Consider the following 6,000-nt stretch of genomic DNA (forward strand, 5'->3'; position numbering starts at 1 on the left):
TTTTCTATGTAGTTGACACAGTAACAGAGAGCAACACCCAAAGGCAGGAAAATACCTAAGCCAAAGCAGACAACATTTGTCTATAAAATAATTGTGAGGGTCTAACTCTTTCAGAGTCAGGATTGAAAAAGGAAAAGTGTATTTGCGTTAGTGTGAACAATAAAAAATATAAAAATCCTTTATTAATATTTTAGATAACTTGACTAGTGGAGAAGAGGAAAGGTATGAAAAAGTTCAAGACTGAGTATTCCCCAAGATCATTCATATTTATCAGCTATAACAACGGAAATAGCCTTGGTTACTCTTAGTATCATGATTGTTTACATTTAGAAGCATTATTTGTTGCTGGGTTATAAGCTGCAAACCCTTGAGTGTTAATAGTCATTTCCTGAGAGAGGAAAGTTGCTGTGTAAACAAACTTAAAATATGAAAGACTTAACATAGTAGAAACTATTTTCTAGCTATATCACAATCTGTAGGTATAGATTTTGTTTCCCATTTTCCAGGGGACCCATTTTTGTTACCTTGTTTTTCACCATCTAGTGATCTTAGAACATCTTATACCATCCTGGGATTCCTGTATTTTTACTGGATTCTCTAATTTGTGCTGGAAAGTTAGGAAGGATAGAAAATTGAGTTTCTGTTTCTGTTTTACCTCATTTTTTATTACTTTAGAAACTATAATTCAAAATGACATAAATTATCTTTATAATATTAGGAGACAGATTTCATTTCCATATTCTTAACATAGCCTTCTACATAATTTTGGTACTTAGATATTATTTAGAATTTTGAGACTTCATTAATGCAAGGCCCTTAGTAGTATATACATCATACATGTGTACAAAGCCAGTGGCAACTTTTTCTTATTTTCAAAAATTAGGATATGCGTTGTCCCTGTAGTTGCATCAGGAAAAGGCTGCAGTTGACTTAGTTTACTAAGCCAAATCTGCTGTAAAAATTTTCTACAAGTTAATTGGCTTGAATAATCCGTATTTATCATTTTACAGTTCTAAAGGATAGAAATCTACAAGAAGCCTCACTAGATTAAAATCGAGCCACCGACAGAGCTAAAATAATTTTCAGATGATTCTAGTGGAAACGGCATTCACTTCCTGTTCCGCTTTCCAGAAACTTTAGAATCTGGATTGTTGTCTTTTCCTTTATGTTCTAATGACGCATCTTTATATCTTTCTGATGGTTCTTACCTAATCATGTCTCTTTTGAACTACAGCTGCGACTTTTAAGTACCCATTTGAGTATACTTTCCCCATCAGATAATTATTCAAATTTGCGCTCCTTGGGTAATGAAAGGTGATTATTTTACAAACTTGTTTATGTGTGTGTGTATCTATCTATCTATATACACACATACATACATAAATATATATATTAAATATATATATTACAAAATCTACATTTGAGGGATTAGATATTTGGTGATGATAGACATTTTAGGAAGTTATTTTGCTGTGTACCACAATGAGTATGTAGCATACTTTCTGCTATAAACTGTTATCCTTTCATTAAATTTGAACAACATATTTCTTCTATGAAATATAACTAAAAAAATTTAATTCCTGAAAGCAGTTAATTCTGGTTAAAACATTGTCATGTACTAGAAACCCTAAATCTCAGAGAGCAGCTCCAAAAGCAGTTCTGACACTATCACTTTTTATACATTCTTCTTAAAATCTTCTCTTTTCATGATTGTTATTATTTTGGAATTATTGTTATTATTTATTTGACTTCTATTTTTAAATAATGCACCACCCAATACTGGTTTTCTTTTTCTAACTTTTTGTGTTTAATCTACATGAACTTCTTATTGTAGTTGAGTCATTGTGGAGAGGAAAAGAAAAGATATCTCTGTTTGCATGTCACATTAAAATTGTGCCTTCAAGCTTTTTATTTTAAAATCATCGATTTTTCATTATGTTTAAATTCTGAAAATATTTAGCCTCTCAACTCACACAATATTAATGCAGTCTTATTTCATGCCTCCCAAAAGCAAACAACAATTTACTACTTATTTTAAAATTGCTTTTAATTTTTAAAATTATTATTTATTTAAAAATATATTTTTAAAAAAATTAGCCAAGGTAAATTGTTTCTTAGATATTTAGAGTCATATTCAGTCTTTATTGTGGAAACCAGAAAGGGGAAAATATTGCTTTTATTCTTCCTTGAGCCACTCTGATTTAATTCATCTATTTCTAAAAGAATAAAATTCTAGCTTTGAAGCCTTTTGCTTCATATTCACAATGTCACCCTTCCTTTATTAATAGGAGAATTTGGAGAAAGGATGAGAATTCACACTAGAAAATGGAGAAGAGGTAAAGAGAAGGAGAAATTTAGATTTTTTTCTTCCTCATCTCAATCATAATGATTGTGGATATTAGATACAGTAGTCTAGAGTGATTAAACACATTTATAGAAAAAGATAACCCCACAAGTGATCACATGGAGAATGATTATTTATAAAATAAAAATATAATAGCATCAAGCAGGAAGTGTTATCTTTTTGATTAGTTATTGTTTAGTAATTGTTAAATTCTGGTGTGCTATAGTCAACTATCTTAAAGGTATACAAGAATGGTAAGAAACTAACATCTTAATATTATATTCTAATATTAGCTTAATTCTTGCTGTATTATACATGTGTTGCTGTATTTGAGTTTTGCCTCAATTTCACATTCTATATTCTTCCAGTACATAAGTTGAAAGAAGCCTCCCTTTGGAAATATGCTATTTTTATAGCTAAGGGAATAGAAGCCTGCTAATAGTCCCAGACAAGGAGATAGAAATATTTCTCTACAAATAGCCTTTGACTACTTCTGGTTCATTATTGTAAGCAGAAGTAAATCACATGACCCAACTTGACTTTGCAGAGTAGAGGTAAATATCACCTACAGAAGCTGATGCAGGACATAGAGTAATATGCCAAAATATGCAACCCTTGAGATAAAGAACAAAATGAAAAGAATGATAATAGAATCAATCATAATTGCCATCACATGTCTCTGCAGGAAGGAAGCTATTATGTACATTTGTTTCTAAAACTACTGATACCTTCAAATCATGTCTTTTATTTTTGGATGTTACAGGAATTAGAGAACATTTTGATACTAAAACAGCATAAAATCTCAAAGAAAGCTGGAGTAATCATTTCAATACTACATTTTGTTCTGCTAGGAAAAGAAACCATTTAATAGACAATACTTTATACTTTCTTACCTAGTATCTTTTTTCTCCAGAACTGGATTTTTTTAATATATGTGAATATCCACCAGAATAAATGTCATTTTACTGCATCTTTTGCAGACAGCATAGTCAATTAGATGTAGGTGGGAGTTCATCAGTAGCACTTTTTTAAATTGCAAAAAATTAGGACAGGGAGTGAATATACATATTTTTCAACCATTATATTCCACATCCTCCTCTTTATTTCCTAAGAAACACACCCAATCAACAAAAAGGCTTAGATATTTCGCTCTTGACCTTGAAAGTGGAAGCAGAATGTTTTGGATGTCTGAGCTGTTAATAGTGTTTTCAATAATAATGTCATATGAAACAGCCCTATGAGTCCTGCAGGTCACACAGTACTTCCTTAGTGATGTGATAGGAATGTCAACCTTACTGGACTTAGTATTGTTGTCCACTTCTTTTTCTACCACCAGGCCCAAATTATAATAAAAAGTAATGGAAAGAAAAAGTAATGCCATTTAAGAAAGTCATTTAGGGTTCTGGGAATTTGGCTTCATGGTACAGTCATTGCTTAGCATGCATGAAACTCTAGGCTCAATTCCTCAGTACCACATAAACAGAAAAAGAAAGACTGGAAGTGGTGCTGTGCCTCAAGTGGTAGAGTGCTAGCCTTGAGCAAAAAAAAAGAAAAGCAAAAGTTCAGGAACATTTCTTTGGGCCTGAGTTCAAGCCCCAGGACTGGCAAAAATGTCACTTAGCTAGTAAATGCCGAATAGAAAATACATACTTGGAATGTATAATTGCTCCTTCCAACTATTGCCTAACAGTAGTCCTTAATTCATGTGGGTTTTTTTTTTTTACCTATATTAGGATACTGTGGTTTTTTTTTTTTTTTTTAAACCCTTTTGTTAACAGGTCACAGCAATTAGTGTCAGGAATGTGCTTAGATATCAGGTGAAGATTAACCCTGGAAATTCAAAGATTCCATGCGTATGAGTGGTCACTTCTAATCACAATGAGAAGGGTAGTCTAAGTGAAATTTGGAAATCTTTTTTGGTCAGTTATGGCACTAAAAAGGCAGAGGCTAATTAATAGTTTTAATAGAAATGAAGGAATAACTCCAGGTCGAAGAAATAAATGATAATAATAACTAAATTATACCAGAAACTGTTCTAGGGAACTATTTTGGGTTATTGAAGAACTAGTTATCAACTAGGATTTTTCCTCATTGCCTTTAGCATTCTAAATCACTTAGGCTAGTTCTTAATCTCTGTGTGATAAGTTGTATCTCCTTCTATGTTGTTCTTTCATACCTGATATCCTTTGCTTTCTAAAAATCTCAGTCTTTCTCTGTTTCTTTATGGACTTTTCTTAATACTAAATAACACCTACACAGATGGCAGAGGATGCTAATGTAAGAGTCCTATAGTTCATGAGTCATTAATATAACAACATGGAAAAACGAGGACATATTTATTCCTAACTCAATTTTTCTGAAAAGCTACAATGTCATCATTTCATTCAAATTTCCATTCTTTGTCTACGTAGTGTCATTAAATGCACTAAATTCAAATATGAGCCATGTGCTGGTGGCTCACACCAGTAATCCTAGCTACTCCGGAGGTTGAGACCAGAGGATTGTGGTTCAAAGCCAGACTGGTCAGGAAAGTCCATGAGACTTTTATCTTTAATTAACCCCCAGAAACCCAGAAGTGGTACTGTAGCTAGAGTGTTAGAGTGATCAATTGAGCTGAAGAGCTGAGGGACAGTGCCCAGGATCAAATTTCAAGCCCCAGGACAAACAATAAAAGTGCAAATATGAATTTCAGTTTCCCCAAAAGGAACTATGAAGTCAATAGTAATCTTCCTAAGCATAAAAAATAATTTCAAAATGATTCAGTGCACCGACTTTAGCTGAGTTGTTTAAGTTATGGCTTCTTTGATGGATATATTCTCTTATTTTAAAAATTATCAAATATTAGCTTTATAATAAACTTCTCCTAGTATTTCTTGTTTCATAAGAGAAATCCATACAGTTGATGTCACTTGGTTTTCTCAGTTCAAAGCCAACCCAGGCAGGAGAGTCTGTCACATTCTTATCTCTAATTATACACCAAAAATCAAGACGTGGGGCTTTAGCACAAGCAGAAGTGTACTAGATTTGAGGGCACGTAGACAAGAAAGACAACTATTCAGGGACAGGGTTCAGCCTCTGAGTTCAAGCCCCAGATCCAGAAAACATTAAACAAATGAAGAAGCAAACAAAAAATCCCACATATTTCTTTGGGACCATCCTTACAGCACTGGTTTGAGAAGAGGCTCCTTTTGCTTATCATATTCACTGGATCCTGCTTTTTTGGAATCCTCATTGCTATGGCGAACTCAGGACCAGATTAAAGGAATGGATAACTGACTTTTGCAACAAGAGAATTATCTCAAGAGTTAAATATTCATGCATAAGACACTTTAAAACCGCCGGGCGCCGGTGGCTCACGCCTGTAATCCTAGCTACTCAGGAGGCTGAGATCTGAGGATCGCGGTTCAAAGCCAGCCCGGGCAGGAGAGACTTTGAGACTCCTATCTCCAATAAACAACTAGAAAATCGGAAGTGGTGCTGTAGCTCAAGTGGTAGAGCGCTTGCCTTGAGCTGAAAAGCTGAGGGACAAGCGCCCAGGCCCAGAGTTCAAGCCCCAAAACCGCCAAAAAAAAAAAAAGACACTTTAAAACCTCATGTCTTTGTTTCTTTGAAGTAGAATACTTTAAAACAAAGTTATTTTCTTTATTTTTCTATGC

This window comes from Dipodomys spectabilis, unplaced genomic scaffold, assembly GCF_019054845.1.
Source record: "Dipodomys spectabilis isolate Male_0828 unplaced genomic scaffold, ASM1905484v1 ptg000078l, whole genome shotgun sequence".
Lineage (NCBI taxonomy): Eukaryota > Metazoa > Chordata > Mammalia > Rodentia > Heteromyidae > Dipodomys > Dipodomys spectabilis.